This window comes from Ictalurus furcatus, chromosome 1 (genome assembly GCF_023375685.1).
Source record: "Ictalurus furcatus strain D&B chromosome 1, Billie_1.0, whole genome shotgun sequence".
Taxonomy (NCBI): domain Eukaryota; kingdom Metazoa; phylum Chordata; class Actinopteri; order Siluriformes; family Ictaluridae; genus Ictalurus; species Ictalurus furcatus.
The window spans coordinates 29,415,825-29,439,363 of NC_071255.1; the positions used below are offsets into that span (position 1 = coordinate 29,415,825).

The window sequence follows — 23,539 nt, forward strand, 5'->3', positions numbered from 1 at the left end:
ACAGAGTCTCTGAAAACAGGGTGAAAGCTAGAATTAGCAGGTACATCTGACTAACAGTTAAATAAATAAATATAATAAAACCTCTGAAAGCAATACATTCTATATTTTAAAGCCTGCATTTAATTGCAAATTATCTAACAAACAATGTGAAATGTACTTTACGTTGATGGAAAGTAGGTAATAACATTATAAACTAACAAACGTGATGATAAAGCACACACTAAAGCAGCAACAGGAGAAAATGTCATGATTTTGCACGTGTGCACTGAAGGGGAAACAGGGGCACTGAACCTGAATACAATTTCTGGAAAATCATGGTCACTACAAAATAATTCAACATAATGTGAATTAGTGAAAATAACTTACAACTCTCCAGCGTTTCACAGTGGTAAGTTTTAATTTTGTAACTCTCTTCCCTTTCAGATACAATGTTATAGCTGTTTAATTTGCTTTATGAAATCAACAGACAAAAAGACACAAAATACAGACAGGTAACTGTGTCAAGGGAATGTGCATTACTCTGCATGTTTCTAGGTAAAAATTCCCACATGCTGAATATCAATACATGCACAAACAGATACAATACACACTAAAGGAAAAGGCAAATATTACAAAGCATCATATGACCCCTTTAAACATCAACACTCCATGTTTCACTCTGTTGCAACACTTGTGAAACTAGCACAAAGGTGGGGGGGTTTCTCTATCTCTTTTAGTTCTATTTTTTTTTTTTTTTTTTTTTAAACTGTTATGGCAAATGTATGAATTGTATAATAGTTTAATCATAGAATAAATGTGATCAGGCAGAAGAACTTTGTATTGATTTGCAGTGACTCTTCCCTCTTAGGGCACAAGTAATGCCAAACCATGTCAGCACAATTTTTCACACAGTGTAACAGACCCACATTTTTTTCCTTTAATTTATCACCCAACTGTAGTGTTCCTACATGACCTGCAGAAACTGGGTAGTGAAACCAACTGTGGTAACATAGTGAAATTAACAATGGTAACAATAGTAGCTTTTAATAATTAAGAAAGCAAAGAAAAGGAAGCAAGTGTTCATGGTATGTTCCTACCAGGTTCTGTGAAAGTTCTACCAGAATCAGTTCATAATGGGTGCAAAAGCTATTCCATTGTGCTCCATCCACTTTTGTCTGACTATGGATCAATGTTTCTAATCTCTCCTATTTTTATTTAGTTGTAACATAGTAATCCAGGTAATGAAAAATGAGTAGGGGCTATCATGAATAAAGGAAAGGGTGATGCATTAGATATGCTGCATCTGATTAACCTGCAGTCAATCAATTGGAAGGTCTTTCTTGTGGCTGAAGTTGTACTGCAGACCTCCCCTGCTATTTTCCCCCATAGCAAGAGTTATGATCATCTGCCACTTATGAAATGTCAAAGCCTCATTAAGCTTCCAGCACTCCGAGACACTTTTCACGAGGAAGAGACAAAATGCAAGTGATAATGAAGTAAAACATGCAGATGAACAAGCCGTTTTGTATAACTCTGAAATGTACATTATTTTTCAGGTTTTGGTATCCTAAACTTTTTTTAATCTCTGCCAGTTTACTGCTAACCTTTGTACCATTTCAGGTTATTCACTGGACTTGAACATAAATTTGAATAACAACTGGACTAATGGGGGTGTTCCAAAACTTTTGACCAGTAGTGTATGTATGTGTGTATATATATATATATATATATATATATATATATATATATATATATATATATATATATATATATATATATATGGGGGGGGGGGGCACTTGGCATAGATGGGACACATTTTTCAAGGACATTCCAATACAATTAAATTGTGCTTTGGCTAACTTTCCCATCAGTCCTTAAAATTTAGAAATCAAAGATTGATTTTGGATGTCAGCCAATTTCATTTGATCAGAAGTGCATTAAATGGTAGGGAAGAAAGCAGATTGAATTCAAAGTTCAACTCTTTGTGATGTTAGTTATATAGCTATATGAAACCAGGCAAGAAAGTAGAATACTTGTCATGCTGCTGGGTGTTTCTGTTTAATGGATGAAAATTGCAGTGTTTTCACATGTAAAATGATGCATAGTCTGGGCTGTATCTATTTTCTTTGTATCTGTTTTGGCTATTTAATTGTACTCATATATTAATATAAATATGATGCCCAAAGAGGTAATTGAATTTTCACATTTTAAATTCAGGAGATGACTTGACTTCATTTTCCATGCAATATATGGCCAAATATTAATAACCTGTCAGAATATCAGTCTCCTAAATTTACTGAAATGACATTGATCCACACATTTGCTTCATTTTTTAGCCTTTATGTGAAATATGCAATCAAAATGAGAGAAGCTGTTTTCTTTCTCCTTCTTTAAATCAATAAGTACATGCATTGACCTGACAATGTGTATATTTGGATATTTCCGTGAAACATTCTTTTGAGACTATTCTTGAAAACATCTGTATTTGGCTCTTTGTAAGTTTGATATTAAGTCATGCATCTTGACCCAGGAAACAGGCAAAAAAAAAAAAAAAGTATTCCAACCATACCAATCAAATCAGGCATTTTTACACTTGGCCTGAATACCTGAGTCTGCATACAGGAATGATTCTTGGCTTGTTCGAGGTAGAGGCTCATCATTGCAGATTTGTTTTCATGTACTGTAGAATAATTCTTTCCAAGGCATGGATGGATTGTGTAATTCCATATGTCACTTTTGTGCCGGTGGGTTTGCAAAATGGTAGGTGCTAGGTTCATCTATTTTTTTTTTCTCTTTGGTACTAACAGTCAAGTGGTATTGAACAGCGCTTTTAGGATGCACTACTTGCCATTGTGTGGGAATACCAGCAAAAGAGAAGCCAATCTCATATAAGAATATTTTTAGCCATGGTCTGGTTTTATATATCAGTAAGGTGTTTCTTATCCTCTGCTGACCCTAAGAACCCTTTCCCTGCCATCATGGATCTTAAAATTCAATATTCAAGAGTTTATGAGAGTCCTTCACAAGCCTGATGACCTGTGGGTAAAAATTGTTTTTTTAGCCTTCTTGTTCTTGCTTTTGCAGTCCTGTAGCATCTGCCTGATGGTAAGAGGGTGAATAGGCTGTGCTGGGGGTGGCTATTGTCCTTAATGATGGTGTGGGCCCTCCTGATGACACTGGCCTGGTAGAGGCTCTCCAGGGTTGGTAAAGCTGTTCCAAAGATGGTTTGGGCAGCTCTCACCACCTGCTATAGAGCTGTGCAGCTTCCAAACCAGATGGTGATGGAGCTGATGAGGATGCTCTCTATTGTAGACCTGTAAAAGTAGGTAAAAGTGGAAGTAAATGGAAGCAAACCCCAGACCATTGTTTTCAGAAGGACCATGGCTCAGTTCTCTGGATGTTTCTTGGGCTCAAAAACTGCTTTCTCATTTCACCAAACAGAAAATGGCCCAGAGTCCAGAAATTAAAGTGTGAAAACTGACTTTAATCACAGTAGGCATCACATGTTTACCCAACAGCCTACAGTTCAATGACATGCCCTCACTTTCATTTGTATTCCTGTAAATGTTTCACCAGTTTCAGGAATCCTACTCAAGGACTAGGGTTACCCAGTCCACTGTTGGTCCCAGTTCTGTCTGTTCTTTCTCTGTTGTATGTGCTAGAATATGTATCAGGGGACAGATGCACACACAGTCAGAAAAAATATCACCTGCAGGCTGCCCTTTCACTGTACTCAGCTGTACAGGCAGAGGCTTCAGAGAGACTGCTCTGCACTGTAGTGTGGTACTGGTAGTGATACAACCATCGATCCAACACGATCAGTGCAGAATAATCAGTGAAAAAAAATAAAAAATGGGACACAGCTCACAAGTATTCATAGTAAAAGCTTCACCCAGACTGTCTGCTTTTATTTAGGTCTAGTTATTTTTGTCATGTAGCCTACATGCAGGCTGGTTGTGCTTGAATATTCTGGTCTTTGTTTTCAAAATTTATTTATTTATTTGTTTGCTTTTTTATTATTACATCTCAGCGGGTTAGTATATAGTAAAGTATTAAGTTCAGTTGTGCACTGTTACTACTTTAATCATTGTCAACAAAAGAAATCTTAAATGTACTGCATGTAGTTGTATGAAGCAAAACGAGCTCAACATAATTGGTCTAATATATATATTATATATATATATATATATATATATATATATATATATATATATATATATATATATATATATATATATATACACACAAGGCACCCTGCCTTGTGCCTGATGCTTCCTGGGATAGGCTCCAGGTTCCCCGTGACCCTGAAAAGGAGAAAGTGGTTGAAGATGGATGGATGGTTTTGGGGTGGTTGTGGTTTTGTGAGTGTGTGTGTGAATGAGTGAATGAGAAACAGTGTCAAATGTTTTGCAGAACCGCTATGTAAGTGCAGACCTTTTAACTATGTTAAGTGCAGACCTTTTAGCTATGTAAGTGCAGACATTTAACTATCCGCCATTATACAGTTTCTGCATCTTCTGCATATTTGACCTCTTTCCAACAGTGGCTATATGAACCTGAGATCCATCTTTTCACACTTAGGACAACTGAGGGACTCGTACATAACTATTACAAAAGGTGCAAACATTTGGAACAGGATGATTGGTTAATTATAATAAATTGTTATTATTTTTTCTTCCTGGAAACATGTAAATATCTTTATGTAGCTTCAGAAGGGTAGTACTAAATGACAAAATGCATCTTTAATACAATAATAACAATTTATACTGATAATTCTGTTCAAAAGTTTACATAGCTCTAGCTCTTACATGTAGTGTGTTGCCTTCTTGAGTATCAGTGAATGTTTGCACCTTTTGTAATAGCCACTTTTGGAAAGAACATGCTGGAAAATCAAATAATGTGCAGGACCTGGATGATTTTTCAGTTTAACAGTGGGTTGTTTAACTGCACAGGACAAACAAGGGACTCATAAACAATTAAAACATACAAACAGTTGTTGATCATCCAGATAACGACACACAGTATTAAAAATCAAGCGAATATAAACTTTTGAACTGGTTCATTTGTGTAAAGTCAGTTATTATTGTGTCTTGTGGACTATATGTAAACATCTGTTATGTGAAATAGCTTATTCAGGGCAGTACTAAATAAAAAACAAAAATTTTTATGATCTCTTTTATATATATACTCAGCAAAAAACGAAACATCCTCTTACATTCAACTGTAATATAAATATTCAACAACTGAGACATAAACTGAACAGGTTTCACAGACATTTGACGGACAGAAATGGAATAATGAGTCCCTGAACAATGTGGGGGTCAAGATCAAAAGGAACAGTCAGTATCTGGTGGCCACCAGCTAGTTTAAGTACTACAGTGCATCTCATCCTTATGGACTTCACCAGATTTGTCAGTTCTTAGTGTGAGATGTTACTCCACTCTTCTACCAAGGCAAGTTCTCGATCACGTCTGGGGAAACATAGTTACATGTAATTTTCCACTGCAAAAATGATCAGCTGTCCTTCCTGTCTCCCTGTAGCATTGTCTTAGGCGTCTTACATTATGGACATTGCAGCTTATTGCTCTGGCCACATCTGCAGTCCTCATGTCTCCCTGCATGGCATGTGGCATGTTCAGGTGAGCAGGAACCCTAGGCATCTTTCTTCTGGTGTTTTTCAGAGTCAGTTTAGTGTCCTAAGTTATTGTAACTGTGACCTTAATTACCTACCGCCTGTAAAGTGTCTTAAGGACTGTTCCATAGGTGCATGTGCAATAATTGTTTATGGTTCACTGAACAAGCATGAAAAACATTGTTTAAACCCTTTCTAGTAAAGCTCATTTGGATTTTACAAAATATACAGAAAAGAAAAATACAGAAAAGTCTCCTGAGAAATGGACAATTCCTTTTTACTGCTAAGTACACACACACACAGTTTTACATATATATATATATATATATATATATATATATATATATATATATATATATATATATATATATATATATAGTTCATTTTTTTCCATTATTGGAAAAATCAAAAAGTGGACCTTTCAAATATTTGAACATACTATATATATTTATATATTTATATATTTGCAGATTCTACAAGGTGTATGTAAACTTACGTTTAACTACACCTTTAACCCATTGGCTGATGAGAGAAAAGTTTTTTTTTTTCTTTGTTTTGTTCTTGTGGCTAATCCATTCAGGAAACCGAGTCTATTTTACTCCTCTTTCCAGTTTCTTTTTAAATATATTTTCTGGGAGTATTACATGTGAAACAATCACTATAGGAACTTGATACATGTAATTCAACTTTCAACACAAACTAATTAGTCCAGTTTTACCAGCATCACTAGTATAATCTGTATAATAATAAATAACTGCTTCTTTACTAACTGCTTTATCATAGTTAAGCTTGCGGTGGACCTGGAGCCAAATCCTGGGAAAACTAGGTGCAAGGTCTGAGAACCCCAGATGAGATATCAGTCCTTCACAGGCCACCATGTGCACACACAGTCACACACTCATTCACACTTAAGGACAATTTAGCATAGGGGTAGTTTGGAGGAAACCAGAGAACCTGTAGGAAGCCCATGAGAACATGGGGAGAATGTGCAAAACTCCACCATATCCCTATAATATTAATAATTATAATAACAAATGAATAATAAATTCCATTTTGAAGCCTTTGCTTCATAATTATGTTTATGAAGACATAATGTTTTAATGAACTGAGTTACTTGTTAGTTGTCACTTTGTCACCCAGTATACATGAAACTGAACATATGCCATTTAATAACAGAAATTTGATCTGAGCCAGTTGTTACTATTCATTTATACATTAAGTTATCTTAATTATCTATCTTATTCTTAAGTAATGGCTTAACCCTGTTCAGGCTCCTGCTGCCTGGAGCCTATCCTGGGAACACTAGGTCCAAGGCAGGAATAGACTCTAATCCATTGCAGTAGCTGTTATTATATCCCTGATAATTACATAGTCTTTTCCTATCTGTGATCTATCTGTAATACCACCAGGCACTAAATTTAACTCCCCAAGTAAGTATCCATGCTATGAAAAAGTTCTTGTGTTAAAAGTCAAAACTGCTTCAGTTTTCACACATATAATTACTATGTGTCAAGTTAGTTTAACAGGCATTGAAAAATAATGGACCTAATAACTATAATAATGTGACATTCCTTGAAACTAGGTGTATACTATATGTAGCATATTACACATTGCTCTAATAGTTCTGAAAATATTTAAGTTTCATGGAATTAAAAACAATAATAATAATAATAATAATAATAATAATAACAGGAAGAAGAAGAAGAAATGACAGAACTGCTGAGTGGAAAACTGTTGAACCCTTAAAACAGTGTGTAGTACATGAATTGGATTTACTCTGATAGTCAGTTCTCAGTCCTCCTCATCTTACTGGTTCCAGACACAAGAAAGAATCTATACCTCTCACTTAACACAATCAAATATGTTGGTGGAACGAAAGAATTCCCACATGAGACAGGTATCTAATAAAAGAAAGGTCAAAATCAGCAGCTCCTGCAAACAGAGGTGGACGCTGACAGGTCTGGTATTTACTCTGCAGGAGTTCCCATTGAGCGGGTGAGCAAACTGAGGAGGAGAAACACGTGCTTCAGTAAGGGAGAGCTCAGTGTATTTGCATTCTGCTCCTCACTGACAGCAGTAGGAGGCAGGTGAGGAGGAACACAGTCTTGGTAATAACTTCATGGTGCAAATATTCTAAAAAAAAAAACAAACAAAAAAAACAGTGTGGTATTAGAATATAATGGCCAACACACTAGTAAGAAGACCTAGCATTGACCTTAACTAATCCCTCCAAGTAATTTCCATAACAATTTTTGAGTTGGTAAGTTACCTAACCAGTGTTTATTTTGTGTGTGTGTGTGTGTATATATATATATATATATATATATATATATATATATATATATATATATATATATATATATATATATATATATATATAATGACTACCAGCATAATATTGTGTAGGTCCCTCTTGTGGGACAGCTCTGGAACAAATTAAGAGATCACTGCAAAATTTATTATCAGTTTCTCCGGTTTTACTATTTATAGTTATAACTACTATAACTAACTACTGACAACATTTCTCCCAAATTACAAATAAAAATATTGTCATTTAGAGCATTTATTTGCTGAAAATGACAATTGATCAAAATAACAAAAAAAGATGCAGCGTTGTCAGACCTCAAATAATGCGAAGAAAATAAGTAAATGGCACACTTATGAGTTCATATTCATTTTTCAAACAACACAATACTAATGTTTTAACTTAAGAGTTTATAAATCAGTATTTGGTGGAATAACCCTGATTTTCAGTCACAGCTTTCATGCATCTTGGCATGCTCTCCACCAGTCTTTCACATCGATGTTGGGTGACTTTATGCCACTCATGGCGCAAAAATTGAAGCAGTTCAGTTTTGTTTGATGGCTTGTGACCATCCATCTTCCTCTTGAACACCTTCCACAGGTTTTCAATAGGGTTCCTGACAGGGTCTTGATCTAGTGGTCCTCCATCCACACCTTGATTGACCTGGCTGTGTGGAATGGAGCATTGTCCTTCTGGAAAAAAACAATCCTCAGAGTTGAGGAACATTGTCCAAGCAGAAGGAAGCAAATCTTCTTCCAGGACAACCTTGTATGTGGCTTGATTCATGAATCCTTCACAAAGACAAATCTGCCTGATTCCAGCCTTGCTGAAGCACCCCCTGATCATCACCGATCCTCCACCAAATGTCACAGTGGGTGCGAGACACTGTGGCTTGTAGGCCTCTCCATGTCTCTGTCTAACCTTTAGTTGACCAGGTGTTGGGCAAAGCTGAAAATTTGACTCATCAGCACCTTACTCCAGTCCTCTACGAACCAATCCTTATGGTCTTTTGCAAACCTCAACCAGGCTCTTCTTTGCTTTTCATTGATGAAGGACTTTTTTCTAGCTTTTCATGAATTCAGCCCTGCCACTAAGAGCCTATTTCAAACCATCCTTGCCATGCACTTCACTCCAATTGCCATTTACCATTCTTTTTGTAGGTCACTTGATGTCTTGAGTTGGTGGTCATCCCGGTTACTGGAGAGTAGTGTTGCCCTCTGCCAGTCTGTAGCTTTGTTGTCCCCAATGTCTGCTGCTTGAGCTTGTTCTTATGAACCGGCTTCTTTGAAATGTTAAGGGTGGAAGCAACCTGATGCTCACTATATCCCTCTGCCAGAAAAGCCAGAATTTAACCCGTCTTTTCCTATCAAAACTTTCCTTTTCAACTCTTTTGGCATAGTCAATAGTTATTTTTTTATTCCAATTATTTTTGAGGTACTACTAGTATAGTTGGCAACAATTCTCTTAACCTTAACTGATGCAGTGTGTGTCAAAGATTTCCCCTCGCGCTGAGTACTGGAGAATTCAGCGCACATGAACTGCCCTATGCGCAACAGTGCTCGACTTTGTTTGACGTTGTTTACTGTGACACATGTTTCTGTGTTTTGCTTTGCTGGCAGTGTGTTAGTAAGCCTTTGTTCTGTGTTCTCATTTCCGGTTCTTTGATCTTGTTTCCAGTTTCTTGGTTTTCGTTTTCTGCCTTTACCATGTCTACCCTGTTTGCCGATTGTCTGACCTTTTGCCTGTTTTTGACCATGATTTTGCCCTACGATTTGGATTTGTCTGCCTGCCGCTGTTCATTAAAAGCTTTGACTGCACTTGCACCTGTCTCCAACCCCATCACATTACAGTGTGTAGCTTCTCATTTCTTAAACAACCATATCAGAAGACATAGCCCGTGGTCATGGAAAAGATGTTACTGTGTTTTAGAAGAGGCAAATTATTGGCCTGCATCAAGCAAAGTAAACAATTATGGAGATTGGTAATCTCCCTGGAACTGGGTTAGGAACTGTCCAATGCATTATTAAAACCTGGAAGGAGAGTGGTGAACTGTCAAATTTGAGGATGAAATGTGGTCAGAAAAATGAATGTTCAAAATCTTGAATGATCATGATCAGAGATCTTTAAAATGCTTGCTGAAGTCAAATCATAAAAAATCAACAGTAGGACTCATGGCTATGTTTAACAGTGAGAGAATTTCCACATGCACAATGCGATGAGAATTTACAGGATTGGGACTAAACAGTTGTGTCGCCAAATCAGTGTGAGGCTAATCAAATTAAAATGACTTCAATTTGCTAGGGAGCATAAAGATTGGACTGTGGAGAATGGAAAAAGGTCATCTGGTCTGATGAGTCCAGATTTACCCTATTCTGTTCTTGAGTGTTACCAGACTTTATTTGCATTCATGAAGGCATCTCTTCATTGTAGAATTGGACAATGATACGGCTACCTCCACCAGACTGTTATTCACTTTGTAAGAGGTAGTGAAGGGGTTTTTCTTCAGCAAGGAAAGAATTATCTGATCATCTACATTAGTTATCTTCTGTGGCCTTCTAGGCCTTTTGGTGTTGGTGAGCTCACCAGCACATTCCTTCTTTTAAAGAATGTACCAAATTGCTGATTTGGCCACTCCTAAAGTTTCTGCTATCTCTCTGATAGGCCTGTTTTGTTTTTTTGGCCTAATGATGGCCTCCTTTACTTGCATCGACACCTGTTTTGACTGCATATTGAGAGTTCCCATGAACAGCTACCAAATGCAAATTCAACGTGTGGAATCAACTCCAGACCTTTTATCTCCTTCATCTGTCATGAAATAATGAGGAAATAGGCCACACCTGGCCATGAAACTGCTTATCGGTCAATTGTCCAATTACTTTTGATCCTGTGAAAAAATAAAAATAAAAAATGCCTGTACTTCCCAAAAGCTGAAAGTGTACAGAGGCAAAATTACAAAAACGTCAAAAATTGTGTCCCTGTCCAAATACTTATGGACCAGACTATATTAGGCAGCAAGTGCCTAATCTTGTGGGGTGTTCCTGGTATGCAGTGGTTAGTACATAACAAAAGTGGTCCAAGGAATCAGCGACAGGGTCATGGGAATGCAAGACTCATTGATGCATATCTGGAGTGAAGGCCAGCCAGGCCAAATGTTTCAGAACACACAGTGCATCACAGCTTGCTATGTATGGGGATGTGTAGCCACAGACTGGTCAGAATGTCCATGCTGATGCCTTTCCACTGCCTACAATAGGCACAATAGGTTTTATACGTTATGGCTGACCTGTGTGTGTGTTTGTGTGTGTGTGTGTGTGTGTGTGTGTGTGTGTGTGTGTGTGTGTGTCCAAGCCCCCTCTGTTGCATTTAAGACATTAGTGACCTTCTGTCTCAGAATTTGTACCAAGGTCATTGTGTACAGGGCGTACAAGGGTGATAGCATTTTGTGTCTCCTTTGGCTTTCAGAGTAGCATAACTTCACCGGGGCATCCATTCTACAATACACTGAATGCATCATGTAGGAATATTTTGCCATGCTGAAATGATTGTATTGTGTCCGTTCCACCTCATCTAAAAGATACTTGATAGAGCCGACATCTTGCATGACTTGGGTAGCAAAATATTTATGTATTACAACCCCAATTCCAATAAAGTTGGGACGCTAGGTAAAATGTAAATAAAAACAGAATGCAATGATCTGCAAATCTCATAAACCCATATGTCATTCACAATAGAACATAGCTACCATATCAGATGTTTAACCTGAGGGAATGTACCATTTTCAGGGAAAAAAAAAAAGGTAATTTTGCATTTGATAGCCGCAACACGTCTCAAAAAAGTTCGGACTGGGCAAGAAAAGACTGTAAAAGTAAGTATTACTAAAATGAAACATCTGGAGGTTAATATGGGTATATAAGATTTGCAGATCATTGCATTCTGTTTTTATTTACATTTAACAGAGTGTCCCAACTTTTTTGGAATTAAAGTTGTATGTAGGATGGTAGGTGCCTGAGACCAATATTTTTTCTACAAATGTGCTTTTTTGAAGAAAGAAAGAAAGAAAGACAAATTTATTCAATCCTATTGAAAAGAAAACGAAGGAACAACAAAGAAAGGAAAATAAATGTTTTTTTCAGCCAAATCTGTACTTTAATTGTAATTTTACTTTTATACTTTTTTCTCTTTTTTTTATCTATCTGTGTTAAATTCTGTTATGTTCCCTATCCTCCTGAGACCTAGAAAAAAAAAAGTTTTGATATTTAGATCATTTAAGTATTCTGGTTCAAAGAAAAATGTTACAGCAAAAATCTTATTTATTTATTTTTATCATCTATCCCTTGTAGTGGACATCAGGTCTTGTTTGACCACAGAATGTAATGATATTGCAGACATTTTCATGTGGATTTCCATTAAAGTTTCTTTTCTTTTCATGAACATTAAATAGAGTTAGATGAAGGAAACACATCTGAACCGTATGGATGGTCCATTTTCTTGTGCGGTTTGGCATCGGGTAAAAGTTAATCATGCAGTCACACAAATCAACTCCACCCATGTTTTTGTTCTACTCAGCCACAACAGCAGGTCTAGGCACAGTAACATGACACTTCTCTTCCGCTGACCATCTCAGGCACCTGTCCTGAGGGCTCTATCCCATGGACACTGGAGGCCATCAGAATTGAATTATTGTCGTGCCACTCAATCACTGCAACCTCTGATGGTTTTCTGACAACCATTTCGGATCCACATTTTCCTTGTTTTTGTAGTTTGGTGTCATCTGACATCTTTAACTTGCACAGTGCAGGGATTCTATTTTTTATAATGGTCCCTGTTCCCAGGAGACCATTTGCTTTCAACATATCCAGTACTTGACAGAGGTGAAATACCTGTCAAAGTACAGGTGTATTCCTCTTGGAAGTGACTGTGCATTCCCTCCAATTCCCAGCTGCTGGTCACCGAATGTATTCCAGCCCTTGTAAACTTCAAAATCCAGCACCAGACAATTGGGACTGGCAAGCACAAATGCTTTCACCGCCCACGCCCCTCATCCCCATTATCGGTGTCGCCTTTGAAAGGATAGTTGTGGATCTGGTAGGGCCGCCCCCAAAGTCTGCCTGGGGTCACGAATACATCCTAGTGATCATCGACTACACCACCAGCTACCCTGATGCAGTCCTGCTGTAAAAGGCCACCTCCTGAAATATTGCCAGAGAACTGGTGCTCCTGTTCAACCGTATGGGGATCCCCAAGGAAATCTTAACCAACTAAGGTATGACTTTTGTCTCTAAACTCATGGGTGGCCTATGTCAGCTGTTGCAGGTGAAACACCTCCAGACCTCTGGCTACCACCCTCAGACCAATGGCCTGGTGGAGCATTTCAACCAGACCCTCAAATGGAGAGTGTTGGATGAAGATGCCCGAAACTGAGACCTCCTCCTTCCCAGGAGATGCCCCAGATGCCCCAGACCTCTACAAGGTTCATTCCATTCTAACTCCTCTTTGGACAGCAACCTCAAGGACTGCTGGATGTGGCCTGTGAAGCTTGGGAAAAGTGGCCCTTTCCATTCCGCTCCCTGCAGAAGATGCAGGAGCCAATTGACTGGGTCACCGTGATTGTTCTGGAGCAAATGGAGACAGCCCAGCGAGAGCTGCAGTGGTCCTATAACTGACTAGTCCAACCCAGGGAATTCGAACCAGGCAACCAGGTACTCCTGCTGCTCCAAAATGCCTCTTGCAAGTTCCTGGCCCACTCGCAGGGCCCTTACACAGTCCTTAAGAGAATAAGCCTAGTCAGCTACCGCCTACAACAGCCCAGTAAGTGCGCAGACCCATTGTATCATATAAACCTATTGTAAAGATGGGTCCAGCCTGCCCCAGCACTTTCCGCCTTCTCTGTTGTCCCCTCAGAACCCAACGAGCATACCTTGGTCCATCGAGGAGAAGACCTCACCCCCGTGCAGTGTCAAGAGCTGAGAGAGCTGATGGACCAGTACACCAATATCTTCTTGTCCACCCAGGCCTAATCTCGTCCTGTTTCAACACAAGATCAAAACGCCACCAGGAGTGGTGGTCAGACAGCGGCCCTAACGCATCCTGTAGGCTTACTGTCAGGCTATTGAGAAGGAAGTCAGCTGGATGATACAGTTTGGGATCATCAAGGAGTCTGCCAGCCCCTGGTCCGGCCCTATAGTGGTGGTTCCGAAGCCCGACAGCAACAGCCGCCTCTGCAATGACTTCTGGAGGCTGAACCGAAGTCTCCGAGTTTGATAGCTACCCCCTTCCCCTAATTGACGACCTGATAGAGCACCTAGGGAGAGCCCAGTTCATTTCCAGCCTAGACCTGATGAAGGGCTATTGGCAAGTCACCCTGGTGCCTGACGCAAAGCCTAAGACCACCTTCATCACTGCCAGTGGCAGTATGGAGTTCTCCCCTTTGGCCTCCACAGGGCACCAGCAACATTCCAGCAGCTGATGGACATTGTTCTGAGGTCACACCACCAGTTCACAGCTGCATACTTGGACAATGTCGTCATACACTCCTCCACCTGGGCTGATCATCTCTATCACCTCGGGGAAGTACTCGGAGGCCTCAGAAAGCCAGGCTGACTGCCAACCTAAAGAAGTGCCATCTGGGGCTGACAGAGGCTCAGTACCTGGGATATCGCCTCAGTCAGGGGCTGCTGAAGCCACAGGAGAAGAAGCTGGAGGGGACTCATGAAAGAAACAGGTACATGCCTTTCTGAGGCTGGTGGGGTACTACAGGAGATACGTGCCTAACTTCTCCTCTCTACCTTCCTCCCTCTCAGACCTTACCAAGAAGGGCCAACCAGACCAGCTGTGGTGGACAAAGGAAACAGAATGGGCATTCGAGGCCCTCAAGCAGGCCCTCACCAGCTTGCCTGTCCTCAGAAACCTCAACTTCTCCTTGCCCTTCATCATCCACATGGACACATCAGAAACAGGGCTAGGGGCCATCCTGTTCTCTACATCAGCAGAAAGCTAACCCCTGCTGAGCAGAAGTATGCCGCTGTAGAATGAGAAGCCCTCGCAGTGAAGTGGGCCATAGAGGAGCTACGGTACTACCTGGCAGGGCACCACTTCACCCTAGTCACCAACCATGCTGCCCTGCAGTGGATGGCCTGGGCAAAAGACATGAATGCCAGATTAACCCGTTGGTTCCTCTCATTACAAGACTTCTTGTTTCCAGTCCAGCACCGAGTGGGGGCCCAATATGGAAATGCAGATGGCCTCTCCAGAATACATGCCCTCTGGACCAAACTCTAACCAGCAGTAGGCTCGGAGTTGAGGCGGAGGGGTACTGTGACCCTGTTTGTTTTGGACAGCAAAGGAGTGTGTGGCTGCAAGGCGGGGTGGCATAAGCACACATGGCTGCCAGCTGATGAGTGGAGTGGCTTCTCCTCACTGTCCTGCAGAAGACAGCCGACTATAAAAGGAAGTAGCATGGACAGTGGGGTGAGTTTGTTCTCCACAGGCATGTCTGTTAATACATGTCTCTATCTCTCTCGCACCACAGAAGCAGATGCCGGAGAAGAAGTTCCCTGGTTGCACTGCAACAATCGCCATTATCTTCGGCCTGCTCCACAACTCCTGCGTCCTGCCTCACGGCTGCTCCAGCTTGCTCATCGCTCCCCATGTTGGGAAGATGGCAACCTGAACCTCCACTCCAATCCCCTCTGCACCTACACTCCACATCCTGAATTTCTTTCAAAAGAGTACATTTCTCATGCTATTTTGTCTCTAGAGTATCTGTGTTCTGCCTGTACTGACCTAGGGAGGTCACACAAGCTTTTAACTGTATGTTTGTGTGTGTGTGTGTGTGTGTGTGTGTGTGTGTGTGTGTGTGTGTGTGTGTGTGTGTGTAAATTCCTCCTTTTCCTTTCTAGACACTGTAATACCAAAAAACATCAGACCAAACAGCCCTAGCTTACACATTACATTTTATCCATAATGGACAGCAGGTGTCGTTACTTTGTCCCTGCTCAGGCTCCTCAAAAGCTGATATGTCCTTCTCTGAACTTTCACCTTCCTGCTGTACTGTCAGGCCCTCCTCCACCTCATCTCCTGACAGCTCTACACCTGAATCCCCTTCCACAATTCTAAGTAAAATCCTTTTTTGCCTCACTTAGCCCTCTGGTTTCTGAAGAATGGAAATTGGTTCAAAACAGAAGTTAGTAAGTCCTGGTATTCACTACAAAGGACACTGAATAAAAGTTGTTTTGAAAGGGTTAAAATTACTGTACATTTCTGAAATCTTACTAAATTGAAGTCAAGAATCTCATGTTGATGAAACAATTTGATTAGTAGCAAGAGAAACGTAATATTTGTAAAACATTCATCACTAACCTCCCTTGTTGCCATTGCAGTCTGTGTGCTCTGTTAGCCACACCCCCACAATGGTGGCATCACTAGAAAGCACAGGATGTCCTCTGGACTCAAATAGATTACATAAATTGTGCTTGACTTAGAGGTCTTCGACTCATGTCCTCCAAAAAGGACAAAAATGAATTTCTGGGTCTTAGGAGGCTATAACACAAAAATGTACTCCTCACAAATCATTCCACAAGTTCTTATCCTGGTGCATGTGCTATTATATTCATAGTAGGGATTTGTTAGGCATTCATTTTGACAAATAATAAATAAATCTATTGCAATGAATTATGTATAATGCATGCCAAGTTGCTGGTGGTGGGTCTCACCTTTAGATTATCAGATGCACCATATAAAAGGTCTGTGGATTTAATGGTTCAATATTACTCACATCTGTAAAAACATCCTTAAACATGTCAATCTTATGTATTGTTTAATATCAGCACAGGACATTACCCCTCACTTCCAGCAGAGTTTTTGGTGCCCAGAGTACTGATACAAACTCTGCATCTGGTTCATTTCACATCTCAGTATGTAAACACACTGGAAACATTAATTTATTAATTTAAACTTTGTGGTTGTGTATATGCATGAAGTGTGTTTGGACAGTGGCTCCAATCACTATGTTACTCCAACTTCATGTAAGGGAGGTGAAGACGGATGAATAGTGCAGAATAAATTAGAAAAAAAAAAAATAAAACAAATAACAAATAAACACTAGAAATACCAGAAACTTAAGCTATGAATGCAAGGCATAAACAAGACAATGAAATTAGAGCAAGGAGAGACAAAAGCAAGACTGTGTGAGAGGTGCAAGGCATAAATTAAATCAACATACAATGCATGTCTTTGAACTGGGGGAGGAAACTGGAGTACATGGAGAACATGCAAGCTCCATGCACACAAGGCCTAGGTGGGATTCAAACCCCCAACCTCAGTGATATGAGGCAAATATGCTAACCACTAAGCCATCATGCCCCCCACAGTGAAATATTTGCAACTGAATATATCATTAAGCAGCACTGTTCTCCATGTTGATTTGTCTCGTTTGCCTCCAAGCTGAAATCTGACTGATGAAACCATGTTTGATGTCACTTATCACTTTTCTAAAAAGTGGAATGTTCCTCTTTAACTTTTAGAAGAGCATCAAAGTGATAGGATCACATTCTGCCTTTATCACATAAGATTCCATATGGAACTTGCACAGGGAAAAATGCCCAGTGCAAAAGCAGCCTAAGGTTTCTGAGCTTGTTAAGACACACACACACACACAAAGCAGCCTAAGGTTTCTGAGATTGTTAACACACACACACACACACACACACACACACACACACACACACACACACACACACACACACACACACACACTTGCCATGTCCAGCCTCACACAAGAGATGGAGCAGGAAATGAGGGAAAAGAAATGACCATGTCAAACACACATACATTAAATGAAATCTAATCTGCTCAGCCCACATCACTGAACATGGTGACAGCAAACTTTATTGTCTAGTCACTGTCTACACAGTCACTCAAGAAGACAACCAGCAGCATCAGAAGACCTCCAGATCATTCAAGTTGTAAACTACAGGATCTTCCTCTGTGCCCAGTGCAGACTCTGGCTGCTCCTCAACCCATCCTCCTGCGAAAAACGTGTGTCGTGTCACTGGTAAACATTTCCTGAGAAACACCATCGTGCTCCTGCAGGTTCAAAGTGCCAATCGCTTGCTTCATTTTCTTGACTGTTAAGAATTTCTGCCACTGCTTGGCTGCCTTCTTGTTTGCCTTCTTGTTGTTATGCTCATTCTGGTTCTCTTCAAATAATATTTCCTTGACTTGATCATGAGAAATACGAGGAGTATTCTTCCGCAAGTTCAGATAAACCCCTCCAGGCATCCATCTTCTACTGACATCCATTGTGTAAAGACCTTTAATTTTGTTCAATCGTTGCAGTTTCTGACAGAAGCTCTATCACTTTCTTTGTGCCAATCACCTTCATGAGACACTCTATTAACTCCCTCTTTGGCTCCATTGACCTATAAGCTATTTCGTCAATCATTTTATCTTCAGGGTTGTCCACCATGATCTCATATCACCCTTTAAGGTCCATCTCAGCTAGTGGACCCAGCCGTTCCTTGACTGACTGCTTCCTCTTCAGATGGCTGTCAATTTTCTCTTCCTGTACTCCGTGCTGCATGTATTCGTTTAGCTGTCCCTCCAGCATGGCCCTCATACCCTACTCTTCCTCATGCTTCTCTTTTTCCATCTGCTTATGTGCCAGCAAGTAGTTGTAGGTCTCACACTGGTGGCTGTCCATAGTGATGCGCCCCTCCATTCCCATGGTGCCGAGCTCAGCCACGAGAGCCTCCTGGCTTTGCTCCTGCACCACAGAGACCCAGATGTTGTTTAATCTGAGGCATGGAGGTCCTGCAATATTGCCAGTACTTTGGAAAGCAGTGTGAGGCACAGGTAGAGGAACATTGCACTTCACTGCATTCGCATACACAACACAGACTATTCCTCCTAGTGGCTGTCACTGGAGTTGGTTACAATGGTTACAAATACCTTTCTTTAAATCCATGGGAATGGAAACTATGTATAGAATAAGGATTGAAGTTAGGTTACTCAAAGTTAAACTCATCAGCAAAGAAAAGATGTGTGCTGTGGAGAAAAGAGCCATTTCTGGGAAGGATATCAAGAATGCCCCCAGAGGCACTGCCCAGGTGAGAATCTGTGTCACAAAGTTATTAGAATTTACACTCACCAGACACTTTATTGGGAAACCTTGTATACCTACTCATTCATGTAATTATCTCATCAGCCAATCATGTGGCAGTAGTGCAATGCATAAGATCATGCACAAATGTGCTCTCAGTGATTTTGACCTTGGCATGATTGTTGGTGCCAGACTGGCTGGTTTTAATATTTCTATAATTTCTGATCCTGGGATTTTCAGGCATAACAGTCTCTAGAGTTTACTCAGAACGGTGCAATAAAGAAAAAAATATCCAGTGAGCAGCAGCAGTTCTGTGGCTGGGAATGTCTTGTTGATGAGTGAGGTCAACAGAGAATAGCCAAATTGGTTCGAGCTGACAGAAAGGCTGCAGTAACTCAGACAACCACTCTGTACAATTGTGGTGAGCAGAAAAACAACTCAGAATGCATAGCACATCAAACCTTGAGATGGATGGGCTACAACAGCAGATCACCACATCAGGTTTCACTCCTGTCTCCATCAACAAGAATGGAAGTGGGCACAGGCTCACCAAAACTGGACAGTTGAAGAATTGAAAAATATAGCCTGGTCTGATGAATCTTGATTTCTGCTGAGTCATACAGATGGTTGGGGCAACAGCAGGGTGGCGGCTTGGATCCATGGATCCATCCTGCCTTGTGTCAACTGTCCAGGCTGGTGGAGGTGGTGTAATGGTGTGAGGAATTTTCTTGGCACACTTTGGGCCTGTTAATACCAATAAACCATTGCTTCTATGCCACAGCCTGTTTCAGTATTGTTGCAGACCATGTGCACCCCTTCATGGCCACAACTTACCTTTGGCTACTTCCAGCACAATAATGCACTATGTCACAAAGAAAAAAAAAATCTCAAACTTGTTTCAAGAACAGTGAGTTCAATGTTCTTCAGTGGCCTTCCCAGTCACCAGAGCTGAATCCAGTAGAACACCTTTGGGATGTGGTAGAATGGGAGATTCACAGCAAAAAAGTGAACCTAAAATCTGCAGAAATTGTATGATGCAATCATGTCAACATGGAACAGAATCTTAATGAATGTTTCCAACATCTTGTGGAATTCATGCCATGATGTTTTGAGGCTGTTTTGAGAGAATAAGGAGGCCCAACCCAGTATTACTATAGTGATCTGAATAAAGTGCTCAGTGAGTATATTCACCCAGTAAGATTGTCTTGCTAATCATGTTCTCACTAATTTTTCAGCCCTCACTGACTCTGGGATATTCAGAGACTTCAAAGATGAGGAAGTAGATAAATAATTTAAAATTCTCCTGGTTTCCTTGAAATGCCCACTTAACATTTATACTCTGGGTTGGAGTCTCTTAGGAAAGCATAACTCAAAGCACTGTCCCAATAAACATATGTACAGGAATCCTGCAAATTGTCTCAATTTCCTGACTCATCAAAAAATCTTCTTACAACTCCATAGAACTAGTCATCACCTGGCTGTTCACAACCCTTCTATCTCCTGGAACAGTGGACGACCGATGACATGAAGTTACCATGCCATGTTTCCTACCATCATGAACAACTTAAATAAAAAGTCCAGAGACAAGCAGTCATCTATTTGCTCGCATAGCGTAACAAATAATTAAGTGCCCTTGAAACTTATGTAAAATTAAAAATGAAACAACCAGAACTGTATACGGTACCATTATGAAGATGAACTGTATGTTGATACGTAAAATTCTGGAGGGAACGTCGAGCGGCTTGGCGTGGGGACGTAATGATGTATGCCATTAATCGATCTATGTTTTATAACATGTACAACAGGAACATGAAAGGAATATTCTAAATGCAACTCATGTAAACACCTTAATCAGAATATTGTCTTATTCAGAATAAGGTCAATAATTATATTATTGCTGTCCATGTAAACATAGTCTATGTGAAACCAACAAACAGACTGAATTCCTTACAAGCTTGATACACACTCTTTTTCCCACAATTCAAGTTTATCCTGATATACTGGCCTGAAAAACACAAAAACAGTTGGCCTTTTTAGAATCTATGATTCAAGGAAAACCTTGAACTTGAACAGACCATACGTCCCACTTGCATTCTAGCTCCCATCCTGTTGGAAATCATGGAGGAAATCACCTAGGCTCAAAGAGAGGGACCTAAATCCTTCATGCCTCAATCCATAAGGGAACAATTTATCCAAAGGGTTTATTACTTCATTAAAGCCAGGTTGCCTTGACCCTGAGAGTCCTCAAGCAGCTTTGGTTGTACTCACTGAACAAGGATATCACATATCAATCACACACAGTCTGTGTACAAACTAGACCTTACTACCATCCATCCGCAGGACTCTACCTGTACCTGTACCACAGCATATTTGATCCCATCACAACAAACTTCATAAGTGATCTGCAGTTTTACAAGGATTCCCCACCATACTCTTCATCATCAACCGGTTGTCTAAAACCTACTGTCTGGTACCGCTTCCTGAATTTCCAATTACCCTATAAAGAGAAGCTATAATATTCCAGTTTTTTTTCAGGAATTATGTAATAATCAATTAATTGAATTATGGATAAAAATTCATTTGACTATCATCCATTATGAACTGGTCAAGTTGAATACATGAATCAAGAAATAGGAAGGAAATTGTCCAACCATACACAAAACTGGTAAGAAAGGGGAATGTCCTGGATTGGTGTTACAAATATCACAGACAGGCTGGTCCAGTGGCTCAAATGGCATAAAGATATGCTCTTGTCACCAATCCATTGCATGGATGCTTTTGTGATTTGACTGACAGGCATTGTGCTGTCAGCGAACAGTGAGATTGTCTGAGATACCACATTCCTAGTTTTACAACTCTAGTAACTGCTATCAACATCCTCTCTATGTAGATATACATAGACCCTGTGCATATTTTTCAAGCTGGATGCGAATGAACATAAATTGCTCATGCAGGCATTTGCAAAAGAAATTACAAGAAAATCCTGTACTTCCAGGGAAAAGAAATACACATGAAAAGACTAACTAATGTAAACCTTGATCGATCAGCTTCAAATCATATAAAGCTTATTGAGTTAGTAAACTTTTATATACTGTCAAGTTCAAATGGCATGTGTTATTTGTTATACACACAATGTTAATGAAAATGTGAAATGTAGTTTCATATGAATGGCATTAACTAATTAAGGAATACTAAATATGAAAAAAAAAATGCAAGCCAACATAAATCCATAAATTAGTAAGACTAGTTATTAAATTAAGAATGTAAAAGTGAGTATTTATAAAAGTAGGGCAGGCTCAGGCAGTGTATAAGCTGGTTCAGTTTGCTGCAGCATCTTGTTTTAATGCAATTTGCCAGCATTAAGTGACCAGTTGCTTAAATAACTTATCTGGTATGTCTCAAGGTGCAGTGTGTTGTATGCTCCCTAGTGTGTACATTTTTTCTCCATTTTCATATGAACAGTTTGGCTGCAGATTTTGACCTTTCGGGTGTTGTTATGCTGTCAAATAATACATACTTTTATTGACATAGATGTGAGTAAAAATAACTTTCACTTCTACATCTGAGAAAGCTCATTATTTCATCGGTGTGAGCTTTGCCTTTTTATGGAATTTGTGGGCATCACAAAATGCAAATTACCTGTAACTGACAGGTGATTGACATTCAACAACATACAGTACATAAGTGAGTATGAAAACAGTTGATATGGCAGGCCTCCATACCACACACAAACTGTTGCACACTGCTCACACTACTGCCACCATAGTGCTAAAAGGACAGCTCCATTTCAGCACTACTGTTGTGGACCACCAGAAAGCACATGGCTGCAGGGCAGAATGGGGGAATGAAGTATGGCTGGGGAGAGGTAATCATTGTGGCTCCTCACCATCTCAGAGGAGACTGGAGAGGATAAAAGGGTGCTATGACCACAGGAAGGTGAGTAGCTCCTGTCTACATACTGATACTGACACTTTCTGTTCATTTGCAGACAGCAATAACAGTGGTGTTCTCCCATGACCAAGACACCTCAGTCCCACTTCCCATGGAGGAGTCATGGTCCTCCCACTGCTGCACCCTGCTACCAGACAGCACCACACTGTCTGCCACCATGCTCCACCTTGAGACATCCCTCACTGACCTCCTCACTTGGAGACAGCATCCCATTTCTGCATTCGCATCTTCCATTTTCCCTCTCATTTAAGAAAATATATGTCTCCCTAAACACCAGCCCCACATCTGTCTGTGTCTGTGTTCTGCCTGGCTTCATTACAAAATATTTTAGAAACTTGTATAATCCAGCAGAAATTTTTAGTTAGGTTTGGCTTAAGCAAACATTTACACACAACCTTGCTGACAGAGTGATAAATGAGGCCCATGTTGTGGCCAGTTGTAATTTTCTTACTGCATCTATGATCTTCAAGCTCCATACCTATGAATTTCACAGTCTGCACAGGTATCAAATGGTTCTTCTTTTAAATTACTTTCAGTCTTAGAGCTTCCACATCAGGATTTCTGTCTGGTTCGT

General features: G+C 40.1%; 1 pseudogene; it reads right to left on the bottom strand.

Moving 5' to 3' along the window:
- Positions 1-17,851: 17,851 nt before the first annotated feature.
- Positions 17,852-23,199, bottom strand: LOC128610371 (phosphorylated adapter RNA export protein-like; annotated as a pseudogene).
- Between the last annotated feature and the right edge of the window lie 340 nt (positions 23,200-23,539).